Source organism: Macrobrachium nipponense, chromosome 2 (assembly GCF_015104395.2).
Source record: "Macrobrachium nipponense isolate FS-2020 chromosome 2, ASM1510439v2, whole genome shotgun sequence".
Taxonomy (NCBI): domain Eukaryota; kingdom Metazoa; phylum Arthropoda; class Malacostraca; order Decapoda; family Palaemonidae; genus Macrobrachium; species Macrobrachium nipponense.
This window is the reverse complement of record NC_087201.1, coordinates 19,740,386-19,764,083: the sequence shown is the minus strand read 5'-3', so window position 1 is coordinate 19,764,083 and position 23,698 is coordinate 19,740,386. Positions and strand designations below refer to the sequence as shown.

The following is a 23,698-nucleotide window of genomic DNA, read 5'->3' as shown; positions in this document are numbered from 1 at the left end:
GATGTTCCCCAAATATCTTTGTCTATTTGTACACCTCTGCAGGCAGTGGTTGTACAGACTGATATAGAGAGAAAATATACAGTATGCTCTTTGTACTTACCTCCATATGATAACATTTTGTATGATAATTTGGTAGAGGTGATTCAACAACTCCCTCAACCTTTTCTCTTACTGTGAGATTGAATGGTAGACATCCTTTATGGGGCGATGTTTTAGCAAACACAAGGGGCAATATTATATCATCAATTGTGGAAAATGAGGATGTCAGACTCCTTAATACAGGAGAGCCCACACACTTTCATGTCCAGTCAGGTACCTTGTCGTTCATTGACCGATCAATCGCAAGCTCTAATTCCCTTCTCGATTTCAATTGGATGACATTAGATGATTAGCATACTAGTGATCATGCACCAATCATTATAAACACCAACAATGGTCCACCTAAACAGAGATCGCCACGATGGAATCTTGACAAGGAGGACTGGGAAAGATTTTGTGAGTTAAGCGAAATTGAAGGGAATGCAGAACAGTGTGAAAATATTGATGATGCCATAGACATACTGAATGGACCCCTTCATACAGCAGGAGTCAATTCAATTCCCAAAACAACAGGGTTATTCAAACGACGACTGGTCCCCTGGTGGTCTTCAGAACTAACTGCCATGCACAAAGCCACAAGAAGGTCTTTAACTCGATTGTGCAGACGCCGTACTGAGGAGAATTTAATTATAAACAAGAAATGTAGAGCGCAGTTCCGTCGGGTGAAAGAAAAGCTAGGGCGCCATCTTTGGGAGTCTTTTGTTTCCTCTATTAACAGTGGAACACCACCATCTTCTGTGTGGAGGAAAGTATAAAAGAAAGCAGGCAAATTCACCCCAACCCACCACCAGTGTTTAAGGTGAATGATCAGTATGTGACTGGAGCAACTGAGGTAGCAATGCCCTGGCTGATCATTTCTCAAATGTATCATGCAAGAGTGAAGCAGCTCCTAGTCACCAGTTTAGGAGCATTGAAGAAAAGAAAATTTTAAATTTTGCAACAGGAAGGGAAGAGTCATATGATTCTCCTTTTACTGAAAGAGAATTTGATTCCGCACTTGCTACGTGTAATGATACAGCCCTTGGAACCGATGGAATTCCATATGCAATGATTAAACATGTACCTGTTAATACCAAGTTATTTATTTTAATCATTATTAACAGAATATGGCATGATCACAGTTATCCAAGTGTTTGGGAACTGGCCATTATTTTAGTATTTTAAAACCCGGTAAGGATAAGTTTTTAGCAGCAAACTATCGACCAATCACATTGACATTTGTTTATGTAAGATCATGGAGAAATGGTCAATGTAAGGCTAATATGGTACCTTGAAAAGAAGGGTATTTTATCACCTATCCAGTGTGGATTTAGAAAAATGCCTTCAACGACTGATGTGTTGATACGATTGGAATCCTCTATTTGTGAAGCCTTTGCTTCCAAACAGCATCATGTAACAGTCTTTTTTGACCTTGAAAAGGCATATGATACTGTATGGAGATAGGGTATACTTAAAACCATTCATGAATTGGGATTACGAGGAGAGCTACCATTGTTCATTCAATCATTTGTTTCACATAGATTTTTCAAGTGAGAGTGGGGGGAAATTCTATCAGAAAGGAAATGTCAGGAAGAAGGAGTTCCCCAGGGTAGTGTGCTAAGTGTAACCCTATTTGGACTAGTCATTAATGGGATATCCTCTGTCATTCCCCAAGATATTCTCTCAACATTATTTGTAGATGATCTCTCCATATCATTTGCTGGATCTAGAATGTCGATGGTTGAGAGAAAACTACAGCTCTCAATTGACAAAATTATTCAGTGGGCTGATATGAATGGATTTAAGTTTTCGACAAGCAAAACTGTTGTTGTCCATTTCTGTCGTATTCGGGGAGTACATCCAGACCCGGATATATACATCAAAGGTCAACGGATCCCATGTGTAAGTGAAGCTAGATTTTTAGGTTTGATATTTGATTGCAAGTTTTTAGCATCAAACTATCGACCAATCACATTGACATTTGTTTATGTAAGATCATGGAGAAATGGTCAATGTAAGGCTAATATGGTACCTTGAAAAGAAGGGTATTTTATCACCTATCCAGTGTGGATTTAGAAAAATGCATTCAACGACTCATGTGTTGATACGATTGGAATCATCTATTTGTGAAGCCTTTACTTCCAAACAGCATCATGTAACAGTCTTTTTTGACCTTGAAAAGGCATATGATACTGTATGGAGATAGGGTATACTTAAAACCATTCATGAATTGGGATTACAAGGAGAGCTACCATTGTTCATTCAATCATTTGTTTCATATAGATTTTTTCAAGTGAGAGTGGGGGAAATTCTATCAGAAAGGAAATGTCAGGAAGAAGGAGTTCCCCAGGGTAGTGTGCTAAGTGTAACCCTATTTGGGCTAGCCATTAATGGGATATCCTCTGGCATTCCCCAAGATATTCTCTCAATATTATTTGTAGATGATCTCTCCATATCATTTGCTGGATCTAGAATGTCGATGGTTGAGAGAAAACTGCAGCTCTCAATTGACAAAATTATTCAGTGGGCTGATATGAATGGATTTAAGTTTTCGACAAGCAAAACTGTTGTTGTCCATTTCTGTCGTATTCGGGGAGTACATCCAACCCGGATATATACATCAAAGGTCAACGGATTCCATGTGTAAGTGAAGCTAGATTTTTAGGTTTGTATATTTGATTGCAAGTTGACATAGGTGCCTCACTTAAAGGCATTAAAAGTTAAGTGTCTCGAGGCTCTGAATCTTTTAAAAGTATTGTCCCCATACATCATGGGGGGCCGACTGCAAAACTATTTTAAAATTATACAAAGCCTTAATTTTTTCAGAAATTAGTTATGGGTGTAAAATATACTCCTCATCCACCCCAAGCCGATTAAAATTATTAGATTTTATACACTATGCTGGCATTAGATTGTCTACCGGAGTGTTTAGAACTTCGCCTATCCCAAGTCCCCTTGTTGACGCTGGAGAATTAACTTAGACCTTTACCGAAAGTCGTCTATTGTTCGGTATTGGATTAGGTTGCAAAGACTTCCTAATTCTTTAGCCTGTCAGACTGCAAACTTCGTATGGCATTGTAGATATTTTGAGTTACACCCAAAAACTCCTCACCTTATGGTTTTCGGGTAAAACAATTAAAAAACAGTCTTGGTATAGCAAGAAATAGAGTTCTTCCATTAGGATATCGCCAACCCTCCATGGAAATTACCAGAGATATCTTTTTGTAAATATTATTGGTATAAAAAAGAACATGACTGAATTAGAAGCCAGGTCTCTCTTTCAAGAACATGTCGAAGAACATAGGGAATCAGCTTTTATATATACAGATGGCTCCAAATCTGATGCTGGGGTTGGATTTGGAGTATATAATGTTCTTTTAATTGTAGAGGTGCACTTCCTCTAGCATCTTCCATATTTTCTGCAGAACTATATGGCATATTAACCGCTATTGAAAAAATAACATTAAAAGAGGAGGGCAATTTTACCATTTTTAATGATGCAAGAAGTGTCCTTCAAGTTTTAGAAGTTTTTAATTCTAGTAACCCTTTGGTTTAAAGATTTTAGAGTGGCTTTTCATTATTGGTCTGAAAAGTATAACAATTCGGTTTCGTTGGGTTCCGGCACACGTAGGTGTGTCTGGAAATGAGGAGGCAGATTCACTGGCAAAGAATGCTGCAGCTGAGTTTGCTATCAAGAAGGGTATCCCATTCCCTGTAATGATTTTTTTCCTACAATTAAGATAGCATTGGGATAGCTTAGTTGATAATAAGATGAGAGAAATAACGAGTTTTATATCCCCTTGGAAGTATAATGTGATGCCCCGAAAGTGGGAGACTACTCTTTGTCGTCTCCGAATTGGTCACACTCGGATGACACATGAGTTTCTGCTAGCTGGCCAACACCAACCATATTGCGACGACTGTTTGATACCCTTGACAGTGAGGCATTTGTTGACTGAATGCCCCACTTACAGCACGGAAAGAAATAGATATCTGTTTGAGGCTCGAGGTGAGGACGGCAGGTTCATCCTTGCCAAATTCTTGGACATGACGTGTCGTACAATACCAGTGGCATTTTTAGATTTATTTCAGAAGCAGGTCTTCTGATAGCTATTTAACTTTTATAATGACATATTTGCTTTTATGGTTTTAATTGAATATTTTATCCTTTACTTATGATAAATGATATCGGCGTCAATGACCTTCCAGTCAATCAAATCTCTCTCTTCTCTCTCTCTCTCTCTCTCTCTCTCTCTCTCTCTCTCTCTCTCTCTCCTCTAATTTGTTTTCACCATTTCAATCAGATAAGTACCCGGATATATGTATACTAGTATACTACATGTATATATTATGTTTATTTAAAGTAGTGAAATCAAGATGGAATTATTAATCACAGGAAAGAACAGTATTTTCAATTATAGTAGCCCTACTTTACACGACATAACAGTTCAAAAGGGATGTAGGACCATTTTTTTCTCAGTTCTTCTAAGGTCTCCCGGCAGTGGAGGGTTGGTCAGCTAGTCTATCTAGACAGACCCCGACAAAATTAGTCACGCGGCCCCTTTGTGACCCAGGGAAGGTTATAAATCCAAACTAAAGCCCTCTCCACCCCGCCACCCCCCACCACCCACACAACCCCCGTGACAGGCATGAAACAGACAAATTGTATACATTTTCTTTTTCACTAATTACGTCAGGTTTTCCTTCAAGTGCTTGTGGGTTAATGGTCAATTTTCGCCTGACCGCTTCCGGGACTCATAATTCTCAGCTGGAACATCAAAGTCTTGAGAAAATCAATTCATAAAATACATTTCTTTCCTTCTTTAGCGATGTTAGGCGTCAATTATAAAGTAAATAATTATTATTAGTTATAAATATTATTGATTGACATTAGGGAATGTTATAAAGGGGATGATATAAGGATTCGGTTATTGCTAAATAGCTATTTATAAGTATTACTAGAACCAGTGTTGCCACGCGTAGGGGATCCCCTTCGGTAGAAGGAATCAGGTGCCCGTAGGGGTAGGGGAAACCTACTGGGAAAATGACCTTTGTTGAGACTGATATAGGGAAATATCACTTCTTACTCTTATAGTGTGTTTTTTCTTCAATATTCTAGATGAAAAACAAAATGAAATATTATTAATATTAATCGTATCGGCGCTAAATCTCAAACAGCCCTACATAACAATGATGGCATTAAAAACCCAGTATTTATTCATTTTAAGGGACATCTTGTTTCAGGTTCAGACTTGTGATTTTGAATCTCAGTTTAGCTTCAGTCTGGCCAGTTTCCAATGAGGATTGTGAGAGAAGCTTTATTATTAATCACATAGACGTTGTTTTGGGATTTTTGTAATTACGCCTATAGTAACTGATAAAGGTTACCGTGCCCAAGGATATAGGAAGGAATGGGAAGAGGAAAGCTGAAGTTTAGGAAAGGTTTCGTTGCAGAATATGTGCTAAAGAATTTTTTTCAGGATAATCGGAACCCATCGGTCAAACGAAATCGGACTCCCATATGCGTTCTGCAAAAGAAGTGACTGCAAATCTGTTAAAGTGACTGTTTATTGAAGTAAAGGATGACTGCAGGATCAAAGCAGAATTAAATACTGCTGCAATGGTAGTTAGAAGAAAAAAAACTTTCGTTTAATTGTCCTGCAATGTCAAGGTAGTACTTTGAAAAATATGCAGACAGTGAGATTAATTAAATTCTCAGTGATTGAAGAATATTTTTTTATAATGTTACATCAATACTTTTTTGTAATAATCTATAAGTGTATTAGCATTTTTCTTAGTAACGTATTTTCATATGTTACTAGAGTACAGTCCCTGTGTCCTTTCTCACTGATTAAAAGCATTACTGTTTTGCATGCATTGTAAATTCAATATATGTGTATAATTGTTCTTGAATCTAAATTTTCCTCTTTAAAGTATACAAAGCTCTGTGACTAATTCTTAGAAGTGAATAATTTTTTTTTCGTAGTGAGATAATTTACTATTCATTTGCATTTCCTATAAATGCATTAAATTTTTAAATACATTTTCTTTACCGGAGTTAATTTTTTTTACCTGAGATTTAGAATGGTTACTTTCACTGTAAATTTAAACTAAAATTGAATACTTCATTTTCACTTGTCCTATTATTACATTTGGTGCGTAGGGGAATGTAGGGGAAAATATAGGGGAAAACCGTTTCAGTGACGTGGCAACAAAGACTGGAAGTCTGGAACGCCCACAACATAACTGCAGTCTCGCAGTCGGGCTGCACTCAAAGACAATACACGAAAGATGGGAAGCTCAAGCCACAGCCGCATCGGCCGCATACAATTTAGTTCCTGGCATGAAATGAAGATGGCGGTAGCATTTCACCTGCCTACATCGTCTGTTTGTTTACTTTTTCACAAAGCGGGCATTCAATTTCAATCATGAGTGGGCGTAGCCATCATCACCCGTGTGTGGTTTGCAATAGGACGAAAATGATTTTCCCCATCTGATTTTTCATGCTTTTCCTCAGAATAAAGAAAGGTAATAAAATCATTACATCTGTTACAAAGTACATGATGACTTTAGAGAAAATGAAGAAATAAAATAGACCAAAGCAAAATTGAATGTCGGTGCAGTGTTATTCCGAAATAAATATTGGAAAATATTTATAATACGGTGGACGCCTCTAAGCGGAAAGAAAATATATTTACATGTGATTTTCGACTAGAAAAAAATATTTGCCATTTGAAACCCCAACAACCAACCTAAACCTTCCTGGTAATGTACATCAGTAGCCTAATCATGTCAACAGTAAACCTAACCATATCAGCGGTACCATAACCATGCCAACAGTTACCTAACCATGTCAACAGTAATTTGCAATGGAAATGAAGCTATCTTGCAAAAACATATCAAAATCAACTAGAAAAACTATATTTTCTTGTCATTCTTGTCAATTGTATTTCAAATAAATACCTTAAAGTTATATTTGCATATCTTGAAAATCTCTAGAAATATGAAATAAACATACCAATTCCTATCACTGTCATACAATTCGTGAATATTGGGTCTCCATGCCTTTTCCAGATAGGCTTCTCACAGCAACTTTGATATACTGTATATATCTGTAGTTATGTTATATTCTCAGCAGCTTACCATTGGGTTGTAGTTATAAATGTTTACCTTAATTTTTCATTAATAAGCAACTATTTAGCGAACCAAAGTTGTTCCATCAGGAAGGATGTATCTTGTGGGAGCATTCATATGGGAGAGCATAAGTAGGTTAGTTAAGTTAGAGTGACTTACTTTAATTTCAAGTTCACTAACCTTTTAATCTATGATTGAATTTTCCTATATGTATGGATAAAAGCATTCAAAATAAAAGAAAATTACATGCAAACCAGCATATCTGCTCCCACAAGATCCATTCTTACCGTTTCATCTAAGTTTCTGCATTATATGCTCATAATTGCTCAATTTTTTTAATGAAATCTTGTAATTGGTACCAACACCCCACATAGTATTCCAAAGTAAATTTACCATTTGGCGCAGCAAATGTACGCAGTAATACAGTAGTAATAAATTGGCAAAACAAGTTGTGAAAACTATGATATTTGCTTGTACTGTACATGATGCAAAAAGAAACATGGTTCAAGTCAATTAGAATAATTGTTTCAAATTTTTTTTAGGAATGTGCATGCTTCTTACAGAAATGGCATTTTACTAGAAAATACCAGGCAGAAGTGTTGTTTACATTACCTTCATAAAAGGGTGCCAATTGAATATGCATTTTTGAGAACTCCCACAATTGGGCTATGAGATTTTAATAAATTGTTATAAATAGGTTTGTTTCCTATTTGATTTGTGATTTCAATTTTTATTTGCTTTTTATGGAAATTAAGTTAAACCTAGATTTTTGCTTATACAGTATTCTGTAAAATACAGCATTGCATTTGTTATAAAAGGGTACCTTACTTTTACTACTTTGTTGTTGTACTTTTTTTAGTTTTAACAAATATTGCTTAACTTTTGCCTAATCAGCATGCAAGTTAAGTCTGCTTTTTCATTTTGATTTCATATTATTGGTTTTGATCATCCCATGCTTTGTTTGCTATTTAAATTCTGATATATGCATGTTTTGTTTGCATGACTTGTATGACTATTGCATGCAAATGAAGCATGTGCCATTTCTTTTACTTTGTTTATGTTCTTTGCAAGAACATTTGTGTACAGTTGCTTAGGTATGTACAGTATACAATCATAAGCACAAGCCCAAAAAAAGGAAAATAATTACTGTATACTATATTGGTGAAATAATAAGATAATATGAGAATAAATTTGTTTCATTCTAACTGCCCTCTCAATTTTAGATAAAGATACTTAGCAATTAATGTTACATTAACTGAAGGATTTTATTTAATGATTCAGAAATGCCTAATATATAAGTCATAAGCTATGATAGAGCCCTATAATCATGTTAACAAGCAATATTAATCGATTTAGTATTCAATAATTTATAAAGAGAAGTTTATTGGAGCATAAGAATAAATTTTAACATTTAAAAAAGCCGCGCTAACGCCACAGCCGAGTTTTAGTTGAGGGCATAATCAATAGATGGGGCGCATCCTGACGGGTTGGATGACGTTTTTTTTAATGGTATAAATAGTCAGTTTCCCATCTTTCGTTTATTGTCTTTGGGCTGCACTCCTCCACCAAACCCTGTAATCTTATCTACTAAAATTTATAACATCAGCGTCAGGATAATTTCGGAGAACTCCTTAAATAAGGGTAAGATAAAGTATATATGTATGCAGCGCCTATATATGAATTTCGGTAGTTATTTTCATTATTCATGATTTTGCTTTAAATGGAAAAGTTTATGTAAGAGCCTAGGACCTTGGGCCACCACCCATGCGACATTAGGCGTCAATAATAATGAGTTATTTTCACTTTATAACAGGAAAAGGAGAGGTTAGGTAAAAGCTGAGGAACTTATAATAATTAGCTATTTTCATGGTTTTACACGAAACAGAAGAGTTCAGGTAAGAACCTAAGACCTTAAGCCAACACCTTAACTGAAGGTTAGTACGAAGACTGCATAGGGTCGCATGTAACATCTATATTTGCGGTCATAATAAGGTTTACTTTTGGTAGCTGCCATGAATTATTAGGTTACCACCCGAGGTTAGGTAAATATGAAGGTTGTCATGTTCAATGTGATTTTGATATTCAATTACTTATATTTATTCTTGAAGGCACCAAATCTTAGATAAAGTTAATTGTGAAGGTAATGTCTTTTTTAAAATATCTGAAATTTAAATGCAAAAATTTAAATCATTTGTAACCCTTAATATATCAGTGATCCAATTATTTTCCAGAAAACCTTCAACAGGCCTTCAGACTGCACTCTTCTACAAAACTCTGTGGGTAATAATCTTACTATATATATTTGAAATTAGTAACGTCAGCATCTGGGAAACTTGTTAAACTTCTAAAATGAAGGTAAGAAAAGTATCTATATTTGAAGGTGTAAAATTTTAGATAAAGTTAAATGTGATGGCATTTAAAATGCGCCATTGCCATCCATTTAGTGTTCAGGTTTAGGGTGACTCCAGTGCGTCTTATATTACTTAATTTCGGCCATATATGTCTCTCATATTTGGGTAGGCTGTTATGAACCTTAGCATACCACCCTAGGTTAGCAATGCATGAAGGTGGTCGTATTAAATGCAATTTTCACATCCATTTTGCATAGAATTGCTTGCAGTATCTGTATTTGAAGGCACCATAGCTTAGATAATCTGAAATGTGAAGATATTTACTTATTTTCATGATTTTACAAGAAATAGACTAGTTTATGAAAGAGCCTAGGACCTTAGGCCAACACCCTAGCTTTGGGGTTAATTCAAATGCGGCCATTTTCTTAGACCACTTGCATATACAATTACTTAGGATTTAATAAAGTATCTATTTATGCAATTTCATTAGTTATTTTCATGGTTTTACACGAATCTGAAGAGTTTAAGCAAGAGCCTGCCACCTGGGGCCAGCACCCTAGCTTAGGAGTTAATACAGATGTGACCATTTTCTTAGGCCACTTGCATAGTCAATTGCATAGGATTGCATGCAACATTATTTATGAAATTTCATTAGTTATGTTCATAGTTTTACATGAAATAGAAGATTTTATATAAGTAACTTACCCAGTAATTACTTAGCTTAGAGCTTCTACTCGACGACAGCTTAAATTTTGAAAAGCGGAGCGATTGTCTTTTGTTCATGTAGGTGACTGGCCCCACCCATTTTTGGGGTAGGGGAGAGAGGAACAACTCGGCCAAGAGCTCAATTCTGTTTCTGCTGGCTTCAGACCAACAAGGTGTTGGAAACGCAGCTTGCTTATGGTTTTCGGCCGAGTTCTTCCAAACTTTGTAAAGTATTCTGTGCCTTGGTAGCCTTTGGCTTTTGTTTTTTGGGAGGGATTTTGATTATGACCTTCACGATTTTGACTTCAATTATTCATGAGACTTACCAACTTTGTCCTTTCTTGACTCGTTAGTGGCTAGTAGACATATCTGATTCTAGTGCATCAAGTATTAGGTATTGCACTAGGTTCACTAAGGCTGGCTATGACCCACATATGTTATGCACAACATGTAGGGGTCAAGTTTGCACTAGGAATTTGATTTGTGAGGAGTGCAGTGTATAGGAAGAAAAACAGTGGAAGACTTTAGCTTCACATATTAACAAGTTAGAGAGAGATCATAAAAAAAAGCGGCACCTAGAGCTGGGACTAAATCTTTAGTTACGCAAGATGTGACTAAGAAATCAGGTGCTTTTGACATTTCTTTTGTCTCTCCCTGTGCTAAAGCAATACCTCCTATTCCCAGTCCTCCTCCAAAATCACCGTCTCCTATCCCTGGTTCACACCCCCAAACCAGATCGCTACACCAGCCTCAAAGATAAGTTTGCCAGAAGTTTGATACTCTAGCTTCCACAGTGGCCCCAGGTGAAGGTCACTGCCATACCCTCTCAGCCCTGGGAGGAGGCATGCTGGAGGCCCAAGGGAAGTTGGTCTGCTCATGGGCAGTCGCCCCATAGTCACACCTGGAGCGTCCAAGGTGCCGACAAAAGACGGTTGTTGGAAAGGCACCTTAGTGAGATGATATGCATCTTTTTCCACAGAAGACAGTAAAGGAGATAGCTTTGCATTTACACAAAAAATCAATGCAGGATGCTACTGCACCCAAATTATCCTCTCTGTTACAACTTCCCCCTTGCGAAGCAAGAGACAGAAAAACCGTCTAAAACTGCAACTCACAATTGAGGGTCCTATTCTTCATGCACCAGTGGTGACAAGACCACAGTCGTTTTGGAAAAATTGGGAACAAAAGGGTGATAAAAAGAGTTAAAATAAGGTATTCCAGCTCCTTCTGGGAATAGCCTCCCTTATCCAGCACTCCACTTTCATTAACAGCCTACTCAGTAGGATCAAGGAAGTATTTGGCCCTTTCCAAAGAAGTCACAGATCGTGATAGAGTTAGTCGAGAACAACTCTGGTTTTTTACAACAGGCTGTTTGTGGTATCCAAGGTCACAGGAGGCTGGAGGCCAGTACCAGATGTAAGTGCTCTGAACCTGTACCTAACTAAACTAAGTTTCATATGGAAGCAGTACAGTCAGTCGTGGCATCCAAACACCAAGGGGGCTGTATGGTCTCTTTAAGACATGAAAGATCCCTTTTTCCATATTAATGTTCATCGGTATTCATGGAAATACCTAAGGTTTGTGTTAAAAGATAGCATTCCAGTTTTAAGCCTTATGCTTCGGGCTATCAACAATAGCACAAGTTTTTACCACAGTTAAGCAGAACACCATAAAAATCTGTGTTTTGAAATAAAGGTTGGAAGGGAAAATGTAATTGAATATGATATTTATTACATAAATAAGCCTTTAAAATAACGTAGTACCGTAGTTATAAACAACTGGTAGGAGAACAAGGCAATTCACGTAGATCGTAGGGCGTTTCCTTCGTTCTGCTTCGCTCGCTGTCTGTAAAGAAATATTCAGGAAGATTAGTATCGAAAAGTCATGGTCATTTATGTAGAAGAATATACCCATAGGAATAATAACCCACTTAAAATTACCTTACAATTGAGCAACTGAGGTTTACATTAGTATCAGGAAGGAAATAAAAGGGCCGATACCACCGAAACCACCATCCTGAAATGAACGGTAAACCTAATATAATTTTTTGCTCGGTCGTAATATGGGAGACAATCCGTCATAAATATAACCACTCGAAACATTAATGTATTAGACGATTCTCTTACCCAAGCGTTAACAAGGTGAATTTATGAATAAGCTAGAGTTACTAGTCCGAGAGCTAAATCACCTGAAAGGACAAGAGAATACGATGTATAAAACATATTGACCACAAAAAACTATAACGAATCTTCATAAGAAAAAATGACAGACAGGAAAACTTGAATAGGCAACACAAGGCAATGAGAGTTCGCAATGATAACCTTAAAAATAAGCCCTATATATTCTTGGTACTCACCATTGTCGAACCATGCACAAAGGCGTTGCAGATGGATTTTGGCAGATGTGTACAAGAGGGTGACGTAGACCAGGGATCCCAATAAAAGCCTTTAGCCTAAGACAGGCATGTCGGACGAATCAAAATTGTAGGAACCTTCCCAGGTGAGTGAGGTCTCTGCTCTCTTCTCTGTGTCTCTCTCTCTGAGTCTCTCTCTGAGTCTGCCTGACGGCCGGGCTGCCTCGCTCCTCGTCGCCGTTTTCGCTCGAGTAAAGCATATGGAAGGAGGAGGAGTTAGCAAACTACCCATCTTTAAAGACTGGACGGCAGGAAAGACAGTTTGATGGTACCAAGAGTAGGGCAATTGAAATACCAAGTTCTTAATAATTACTAGTCTTTCCTGTCGCCATGCGAGAATATGAAATGTCTTGTACAGTCCAGGGGCGAAGATGGAATTTTTTCAGAAATGAAAAAATTCCATCCTGAAACATATGTAACTGGACAATTGTAAGAAAAAATACATTTAAGGAATGTAAAAATAATTAAATTAAATACAAGAAAATACAAATACTGAATAAAGATTAAAGCATCTGTCTTGTCCTTTCTTGGCTTAATATAGCAGCCTTTCTTTTGGGCCTTAAGGGCGAAGTAAACAGAATTACAAATATCAGGAGTAACTGAATTAGTACTTCCTGTGTGTTTTCTAGTATTGGAATAATATTATTTACATGCAACCTTGATGTCTGGCCTGTTTTCCCTTCTTAATAACAGCCATGGGTAACTTCACCCAAATCATTCTTAAAAACTTCTAGAATTATGCCTAGAGGATAATTAATTATTCCTTTTGGTATGTTCCTCCTTAATTAATACAACATCGCCAACCTTTAGTAATTTATGAGTAACGGGACGATACCGCCCCTTTCTGTCAACTGCTTGTTGAATCAGAGTACCTAGAAATTCATTATGATAGGTCTCTATTAATGTCTGCCTAATTTTACACAACCAAATATGTCCTTACTTGCATCTGAAAAAATATAAATATCATAACTGCCATCTCGTGGACCAACACATCTAGCAATTTTTAAAGGAGGAGCTCTGTTGGTTTGCCTGCAAATATTAATCCATTCTCTCTGCAATTCTTGCGTTAATGGTTGATCCCAATGTAAATTCTTTTGACGCTGTAATTGATGCATGAACAATCTACAGCGGTAAACAATGGCATATCAAAACCAAACAGGTCAAACTGTGAAGCAATTGTTTGTAAAAGAGACCTTTTAGTATTAGCATTGGGATCAAGAAAAATTGGTTTAGTGAAAATTTCGTCGGAACATCGGTCCCAGTTTAAACCAAACAACTTGTTGCGTAAAGGCGTAGCTGCCTCGGCTTCGCGGTCCACTTCATCCTGTAAAATTGAGTCATTAGTTACAACCTGCTGAACGTCAAATTTGTAGGGACTGAATATATTCGAAAGCTGTTTATACGACCACTCTAACTCCTCTGAAGTATTGGCAGTAATAGCCCCATTGTCCATATAAATCATGGAATAGATAGATTTCTTTAAATTTGCTATTCGAGAATCCTCTGAAGGTTGTAACACAAGTATGTAATATAATGAAATCATTAATAAAAAGGGACTACATCTAAGGCCAAAAAGTAATCTTACATTCTTAAAAACCAATAAGGAAAAATCACCTTGACTCACATTTTTGTACCAAAAAAATAACTTAGACTGATCAGTTTCTGTTAAGGATAACATATTAAAGGCTTTCTTAAGGTCAAATATGAGTAACTTTTGGTCAAATCTAAGCTGTAAAAAGGAAGAGGACAATTTTTGGTTTAACGTAGGCCCTGAATACATGCACTGGTTTATGTGACAATGATATACTATAGAAGAATCCTAAGGTTAGACAAAAATACAATCCTACATTTGGTACTATCCTTATCCAGTTTAAAGATAGGCATGTGTGGTAAAAAAGAATGTTGAGGTTCTCACTTTTAAATACCTCTAAATCATAAATGGGTTCAATTATGCCTGCCTTCAATTGCTCCTTAATTGTTTGGTCAACGAGCTGCAAACGTTCTGGATGTCGTTTAAGTCTCTTGAGATTAGACCTTAATATCAACTTAGATTAGATTTTCATTCTTTGAAAAGTAAATGAGAAACTTTCCCATTCCACAACAAGGGAACGATAATACGTCCATCAGACTCCCTACGACGAAGGGTTTTTGATGGTAAATTCGACCAACTGGTTGTTAAGTTCAATACTTTCATCATTGTAGAAATTCTGATCGTAATTTAAGTAATAATTACATTCAGACTCTAGAAGTTGATCAGTGGCTGTTGCAGTGGTTTCTCCTTAAGCATACCTCTTTCATTTATTACAGAAAATGAACAGTTTACCTCAAAGTTAGTATTAATGTCATCATCGGCAAAAATATCAACTTTAGAGTTCAACAAAAAGGAACTACTCTGGATATGAATAGCAGAACTACACTCAAATGGGTTACTAACTAACAGCCGAGGTTTGCACTCTCGTATCAGCTAAATTATCAATATTCTTAATCATTAAATCAATGCTACCAGACAGCAAAATACCTGCATGACACTCAGTATACATCGATGAATTTATTCCTCCAAAAACTGTATCTGTACCTGCAATACAATAAGCGAAGTCTGTACCTAAAATGAGCTGAACATTATCAATTTCATGAGAAAATTTATGAAGGAATTGATCAGCTAGTTTAACACCTTGTGCCTGAAATTTATCAACTAATCTACCAAGCAGAGGTAATTTCAATGCTACATTAATGTTTGGTACAACCAAGCAATAAATTATAAAGGATTTATCTCCGATCGTAACAGGAACTTCAACAATTTCAGTAAAATACTCCTTGTTGCCATTAAACCCATTAACTGTTAGCTTTACTTTAGAGTTAATGATTTTAAGATTATTCTCCTCCGCCAATTTCTTAGTGACAAACGTGCTCTGCGAACCACTGTCCTTCAGTCCTCTGTAAACAGTCCCCCCAACTTTAAATGAAAAGGTGGGTAAAATGGAATCACCATGACAAGTAGGAAGGACGGCAACACCGCTGCTTATTTGAGGAGAAGTTTCCACCTTGGATTTGCCGTTATTAATATTGTTAGAGTTTCTGCCTGGTGACGGACTCCTATCACACAGGTAAGTCATATGCCAGCTGTTACAATTTGAACAGCGTCTCTTGAATTTAAAACGGCACTTACCGGAAACATGGTTAAACTGGCCGCATTTTACACATCCATTTCTAGATTTTAAAATATGCACTTTATCTGTAGGAGAAAGAAAATTAGGGCACTTATGAATAAAGTGAAATTTATCAGTATTTCCAACCGCAGAACACAAGGAACACTGAGGCGAAGACTTGTCTTTATCATAGGTTACTGCTTCCGCAGCCATGCTGGTAGCTCTCTCTTTACGAAGAGGGAGTGTTAATGTCTTGACAGGCGAAGCTTTACACTTCACGCTTTCAACACCTTTCCCGTCACTTTCGTACCTTTCGCAAGCTGCAAAGAAATGTGAAATAATGTCATTTAAGGAAGGATGAGTCTTTCCTGCAATATTAATAAGATGACGCTGAAAGCGACCATTTAAGCCGTGCCAAGCAAAATATCTGACAAATTCATCCGCTTCAATGTTAAAAGTCTTGACTGCTTCGCATACTGATCGGAGGATGGAAATAAATATGAAGGGATCATCACCCTCTCTTAGACTTAACTCCGTAATTTTCTTAATTGCATTGTTTTTACAAACCTCCTTAGAAGCAAAGGCGGAAATCAATAGTTCTTTGGCATCTACATAACGCTGTTTATCAGCTTCCAGAGAACTTAATAAAGTCTTTGCTCGACCGTCTACCTGTTGCTTCAGCAATAAAAGTAAATCTCTGTCTGGATACTGAAATGCATTAGTTGTAGCCTCAAACTCTGCTATAAATTTCAAGAAATCTTCTCCTTCTTTGCTAGTAAACTTAGGAAGAGGAGCTGTTGGCTGTTTCAATAAACTGCGGGCCACGTCGGGAATATTATTAGAATCATTCTTACTCCTTGAAATCTCAAGTAATGGTAGACAATGCTCAATTTTGTCTAGATAATCCTGGCAACTTGTTAATTCTGGCTCTAACTCTGCTTCATCACATATGTCAGGAAATTTCTTCAAGAGGATTTGATCATCTAGCTCTGACCTTGTTTCTATAATTAACAAGAAGACCTTTAATAGCTAACTTTTCTTCTTGTGTAAGGGCAGAATAGGTGTCAGACCTATTGAATTGTTCGGTGACTTTTCTCCGAATGACTTTTTGTTGTCCGATAAGTACCTGTAAGTTAGCCATTATAACAAAAGTATAACAAATGCAAACCAATAAAATGTTAATTTTCTGGAAAGAAAAATTATATTTATTTCAATAAAATGTTAATATCCTGGAAAGGAAAATATCAATGTCCTACAAATAGAAATAGGAGAGACTATTGGGAGCCCCAGTCGTGGTCAATTCTCTACTGGATCATCTGCACCATCATTAAGCACCTTTCTTCGTGGGTTCGAGCCCCACGTTGGGCGCCATAAGCAGAACACCATATAAATCTGTGTTTTGAAATAAAGGTTGGAAGGGAAAATGTAATTGAATATGATATTTATTACATAAATAAGCCTTTAAAATAACGTAGTACCGTAGTTATAAACAACTGGTAGGAGAACAAGGCAATTCACGTAGATCGTAGCCAACTGGCTGCATATTCTGCGTATAAATATATCCATACACCTGGATGGTTGGCTAATTCCTCGCCCTCAAAGGCCAAGTGCATGAAAGATCTTCAAAAGACAATTCTATTAACTTAAGACTTAGGGTTGCTTCTAAACCTTGAAAAATTGCACCTGACTCCATCTCAGCAGGTGATTTATTTGTGGACGCAGATAAATACGTACTCAGTTTCTGGGCTTCTTCCTCTCCCCAAAGGATGTGAGACTACCTGAAGACGGTCAAGAACCATTCTCACCCTCAACAAGTGCTCTGTCAGGCAGTGGGTGAGCCTGTTGAGCACTCTAGCATCAATAGACTAATTTTTGAGGTTGGGGAGGCTTTTCATGAGGCCTCTCAGTTTTTCTCAGGTGCCAATTGGGATTAGAAGGCGAATAAAGATCTGCACTTTTTGGCATAATGCAGGAGATAAAAGAGGATCTGTGGTGGTGGAAAAATCTCTTTAAGTGTTGAACCCCGACCTGAACTTTAACTCCGATGTCAGGGATCAAGGCTGGAGACTTTTCCTGTGAGGAAAAGAGATATTAGAACATAGTCTCATCAGGAGAAGAGTTTGCATGTTAACTTGAGAGAGGTAAAGGCAATCTTTTAGGTCTGCAATATTTCTCGGAAGTCTGTGGCAAGGTAATAGTGATTCATGTGGACAACACCATGGCCTTAGTTTATTCATTGTCAAGGGAGGGCCCATTCATTTTCTCTTTGCAATACAACATAAAGATTCTTGATTTGGGCAGACCAGAATTGAAGACAACTGATAACAAGGGTCATTCTGGGCAAGTGAAATGTTATCGGGGCGAGCTAAACCTTTGAAAGCAGATACTTCAATGGAGTGGAAATTGGACCATCAAGTATATGCAAAACTTTGGAAGTTGTGGAAGAACCAAAGTTGGATTTATTTGGAACATCCAAAAACCACAGTCTTCTGCTATTGTTCTCCCTTTCCCGACCTGTTAGCATGGGCGACAGATGTGTTGATATTAGATTGGTCAAATCTGGACCTATATGCCTTCCCTCCCTTTGGAATAGTCACAGAAGTTCTTATCAATCTACTAGTGGACCAACTAAGACTCTTTCTGTCGATTCCAAGTCTATTCAGACAACCCCACTTCAAGAGCTTTTGCCAAGACGTGTCCACTCTGGCCCTGACAGGCTTTCGACTGTCTACAAACTATTATGAGTGAAAGGCTTTTCTAGAAAGGCGTAAGAAGCTACCGCTAGATGTAGATGACATTCCAATGGTAAAGTCTACCAAGCAAAGTGGGCAGTCTTCAGATGTTGGTGTAAAGAAAATAGGGTTTCATCTTCTAATACCTTTATAACTCAGTTAGCAGACTTTTTTTACTCTACCTGAGAGTGGCCAGGAACCTGTTTTCATCAGCCATTAAGGGACACAGGGCTATACTAACTCTGTTTTCAGACATAGAAGTCTAGACCTTTCTTCCAACCAAGATCTCTCGTACCTTATTAGGTCTTTTGATACGTCTAAGGATGTAAGGGAGGAGACATGTTCTTAGAACTTAGATGTGGTTCTAAAGTGGCTCTTGTTTCTCGTTTGAGCCGATGCAATCATTCTCACTAATGAATTTGATAAAATATCATTTTCCTGTAGCCCTTGCCACAGCTAAGAGAGTAAGTGAGCCCCATGCAAAAGACAGAAGATATAGGGTTCTCACAAAGGAATGCCATTTGTTCCTTTATTCTGGGTTTACTGGCTAAAAATGAGAACCCTTCTCTGCCATGGCCTCCTCGCTCTTTTACCATTAAAAGCCTCATGGATTTTCTAGGTCCGGAGGCAGAGGAGAGAGAATTATTCCCAGTAAGAGCGTTAATGTATTATATCCATAGAATGGAGAAAATTAGAGGTCCAGCGAGCAACCTTTGGTGCTGTGTTAAGAACCCATATCATAGTACACTCTTCCATTCATAAGGTTGAGACAGAGAGAGACGAGTGGGCAGGGCTTCTTTCCTAACTCTTTAGCTAAGCCAAGGACAGATGTTTGGATATCTACAACGAGTGTTGAGGAAATTGAAAAAGCTCAAGAGCAAATTGCTTTAATCAATAAATTCTGGTACTTCATTATACTGCCCAAAATTACTGAAGGGTCTAACAGATGCTGTGCCAAAATATCAAGAAGATGCAGCTTATATATAAAAAGATATTCAACAAAATCTATGCGAGAACGGGCTTGAAATGGTCAGTAAGTAATTACTGGGTAAGTATAAAATATGTAACTCCTTTTACTATAAAAATTTCATTTTTAAGTAGGAGCCTAGGACCTTAGGCCAGCACACTAGCTTAGGGGTAAGTATAAATGTGGCCATTTTCTTAGGCCACTTACATATTCAATTCTATAGGGTTACATGTAACATCTATATGCAATTTCAGTAATTATTTCCATGGCTTTACACGAAATGGAAGAGTTCAGCTTAGGTAGTTTCAAAAGAGAATCTGTAAAATTACGATTTTCGTAAGAAACATATTAAACATTTACAGTTAACACAAAAAAAATCTAATAGTTGTAAGGCTGAAATGTTGGTTTGTTAGAATTAAATTTGTCAGGAAAATTTAACTTATTCCGTAAAAATGGTGAAGCTAATGTAGTGTTTCCTTTTCAGGTAGTACTTCATAAACAGTGCTTAAAGTTCACGTTATAGAGCAAAGGAAACTTACTTGATTACAAACCAAGAGCAGCATGTGCTTCAAGGTGAGCATAGACTTTTATCCTTGAACATTAGTAACAATGTTCATAGTTGCTTATAGTTTGTACCGTACATAATTTTCAAGTGAGGTTTTAAGCTTTCATTTGTCAGTCTAGTAAACTTGTAACATTTTAACGGATGCTACCTATCAAATAAGCCCATTGCCAGTTTAATACAATACTGAATTTTTGTTGTTGATCTGTAGGCTTTATATCCTTAATTATAAGTTTTAAATCAATAATTGGCTTTAAGATTTAGGATTATCTTTTCATTATTTCAGTAAAATTACCATATTTGGTCTTGTATCCGCTTAAAACCTAATTTGAATCAAATATTTGATCCATCAAAGATTTGCTTCAGAAACAGTAATCACTGCAGTGGACACTACTTTCATGTTTGGTCATTTGCGCAAGAAAATCATTACATTTATTGCCACATTTACACTTCAGTTTTGGGAATGTTTTCTGTCCATGTCTTATATTTGGTGCTCAAAATAAAATGTCGTAGCCAGAGTTATGTCTTTGTTCCCTCTATAGTTCTTTGAAGAAATAATGTATTATGAGGAATGTTCGTTTGAAGGGTATGATTGCATTTGTCCATTAACATCCAGCGGTGGTAGAATTTGGTCTGGGTTTTCCTGGGTGCTCTTCATAGAGCAGATTGCTTACCCTGGTCCCCTGGGGTAGTCACTAATCTTGGAGTCTGATCCAGTAGCTTGCCACCAGTATCATGAATTTCAGAGCATGAGAAGGGACTGTAGATATGGTGTTTGGCTGAACTAGGAGGCTTTGCAGTTGGTAATGACACTGCTCAGATTATTGTTAAGTATAACAAGGTGGTGATTTTTCACGGCCTGTCCACACCGTGGGCATGCCCATCAGTTACTTCAGTTGTATATATTTTCTCTTGCTTCTGAAGCAGTCTTACCTGACAATCGCTTGTTCAGTGTAGTAGAATATGTTATGGGAACATGTTTTTGCCCGTAAGACAGTGCCTGCTAGTGTGGACAGGGCTTTAGTTATTTGTAATAATTTTTTTCCCCTATAAGTTGGCAATCTGATTTTGAGAATTCAATTTCCTTTTTATTTTCATATTTCTTTGTTGTATTTTAGCAGTGTGGTTTACAAGCTTACATCTGCTGTAGGTGCCTGAATTAATAATTTTGCCAGAATTGTCTACCTCTTGGGTATAAGTTTTTAACCTTCATTGCAGGAGTAATTTGTACTGAAAGTGTGATGTTCATAGACTTGAAGAAAATTGGCTCCAGTTAACAATGGATGACTGCTTTTTTGGTTGAGTACTGGCCGAAAAATTGGCTCCAGTTTAACAATGGATGACTGCTTTTTTGGTTTGAGTACTGGCTGCCCAACCTTCCTTGTATGAATCATGGAAGATGGAGGGTTTTTAGAAAGTACTGAGGGTGGTGTGCCTCTTAACATGCTTTGTTACAGTGCTAGAATGTGGTCCAAAAACATTAAGTTTGACATTTTTGTGGCTTATTGGAATTTAACAATCTGGTCAAGTAAGCATAGCCTAATTTGTTAATACTGTTTAATGATTAAACTCAGCAATGTATCATTGTCAAGTTAAGGGCTTATGTGCCAGGTCTTTCACATTCCAGTTAATGCCAAGTTAAGGTTATATGAGTCAGCTTTCTTCCATAACGATGTTCAGTTTTAAAGATTGCAGCCAGGATCTTTGCTTGATTTCCTAAACGTCCATTTACCATTCAATTTGCCAACTGAATGTTTTGTTTCCATTATTGGTCAGAATTGGGAGTTGGTCTTGAACTCTGAATACAATTCTGAATATGCTCTTGCAAAGCTTAATTAAATCATGTTGGTTTTATAACATTGTTCATCTGAGAAATTAGTCTGCTATTCCTTGACCATGTTTGTACTTTCTTAAACGCGTTTTTTTTCTTCTATAAAACTACTCTTGCTGTGTTTATACCATTTGAAGCACATTCTTTTATATAAAACTCCCTAGTGTGGAATTGTCAGAAATTACCATTAGAGGAAATCTTTGCATTTCACTTTTTATTGAATTTCCAGCCATTATTTCCTGAATGTGCCAGGAATTACCACTGGGATGTATTTCCAGCCATTATTTCCTGAATGTGCCAGGAATTACCACTGGAACCTCCCTAGAGTGGATTCTGATCATTTGCCAGTACTTGTATTTTCTCCTTATTTGTTCTTTTTTTATTACGTCATTATTTCCAGTGTCAGACATTACCACTGAAACAAATATAGTCTTATTCTTTTACGATACGTACCTTTCTTCTGTGGAGTTTGGTTTCCATTTATTTATTCTTGAGTATTTATACCAATTATATTTCCTGAGTTTTAGGAATTGTCACTGATAAAAATAGTCTAAAAACTCTTTGGATAGCTTCCTACTATGGATTCTGGTCTTTCTGCCAGTAATTATTTACTTATTTCCCCTTTTGTTTTTGTGTATTTCCAATCATTACTTCCAGACTTTTCTTAATGTTTGTGATAATCCCAAAGAACATTATTTATTGAACTTTTGAATATCTCCCTACTGTGTGGAATTTGGTCTTTCTGCAATTTCCCTTGATTCATTCTTGTGTATTTCCAACCATTATTACCATAATGTCAAAAAATTTCTAATTATATTAAAATTAAAGTGCAATGCAATTTTGACGTCATGAGCTGGCAACTGCTGTATTTGCTCCATTTTATATGATATTCACAAAATTTTCTCATTATTATGGGATAATTTTGCAAACATGCAGCCCCAGGTAAACTTTGTTGCAACAATTTGTATAAAATTTTCGTGTCACGTTTTCAATCTTATGCTCATTTTAAAATTTTCTTTTGCACGTTTTCAATCTTATGCTCATTTCACAATTTTGTGGCAAGACAATTTTGTGGCAAGAATTGTAATGTCTGTTTTAGTTCTACCCGAAGTTTACAACCAAAATGTAAAGGCATTAAAAACCATATAAGTTATTTGTAAAATAAGTTTTATTTTGAAATATTCTAATGACAATCCAATTTTTTTTTTTTTTTTTTTTTTTTTTTGCAGTTACTAGAGGTGGGATGTCGACAACAGGGATACAAGAAGAAACAGGCAACGTTAGCTATTCTAAAGGATATAGAGAAGTTTAAAAGGAGCACCATTGAACACTTCAGAGAGAAACAGAACACTAAGCAAAGTGAGAGAAGTATATGAACACAAGCTGTATCTGACTGGGAGAGAAGTCTACAGGGGATGTTACGGAAGAAAGAGAAAAGGTGAAGAAACACAAGTAGCTTCTGAAGGGGACAGAAGTCTACATAAGTTGCTGTTCCTGTAGAAGAGACTAGTCGAAGAAGCAACTAGTTTGCGGAGGGGACTGAAGTCTACAAAATGCTGCTCTTCATGAAGAGAATAGTCTAAGAAACACAACTAGTTTGTGAAGAGGACAAGTCAACATAAGATGGTGTTCCTGTATTAGAGAAGTTAAAGAAGAGAACTAGTAGTTCTTAATGAAGATATTATATAAATGCTGAGAGAATTGTCGAAGAAGAAAAAGTTCTGTAAATGCTGCTGTGCCAGAAGAGAATAGTCGAAGAAATAATTCCTGCAGAGGACA

At 36.8% G+C, this 23,698-nt stretch overlaps 2 long non-coding RNA genes across 2 annotated transcripts in view; one reads left to right on the top strand and one right to left on the bottom strand.

The window, feature by feature from the left end:
* The window catches only part of LOC135221397 (uncharacterized), a 134,727-nt gene that overhangs the window by 102,394 nt on the left and 8,635 nt on the right, over positions 1 to 23,698 (bottom strand). The window lies entirely within an intron of this gene.
* LOC135221396 (uncharacterized) lies at positions 8,762 to 23,277 on the top strand. The gene is made up of 5 exons (XR_010315926.1): positions 8,762 to 8,853; positions 9,026 to 9,107; positions 9,444 to 9,567; positions 20,011 to 20,099; positions 23,149 to 23,277. It is a non-coding gene; the product is annotated as an uncharacterized LOC135221396 (long non-coding RNA).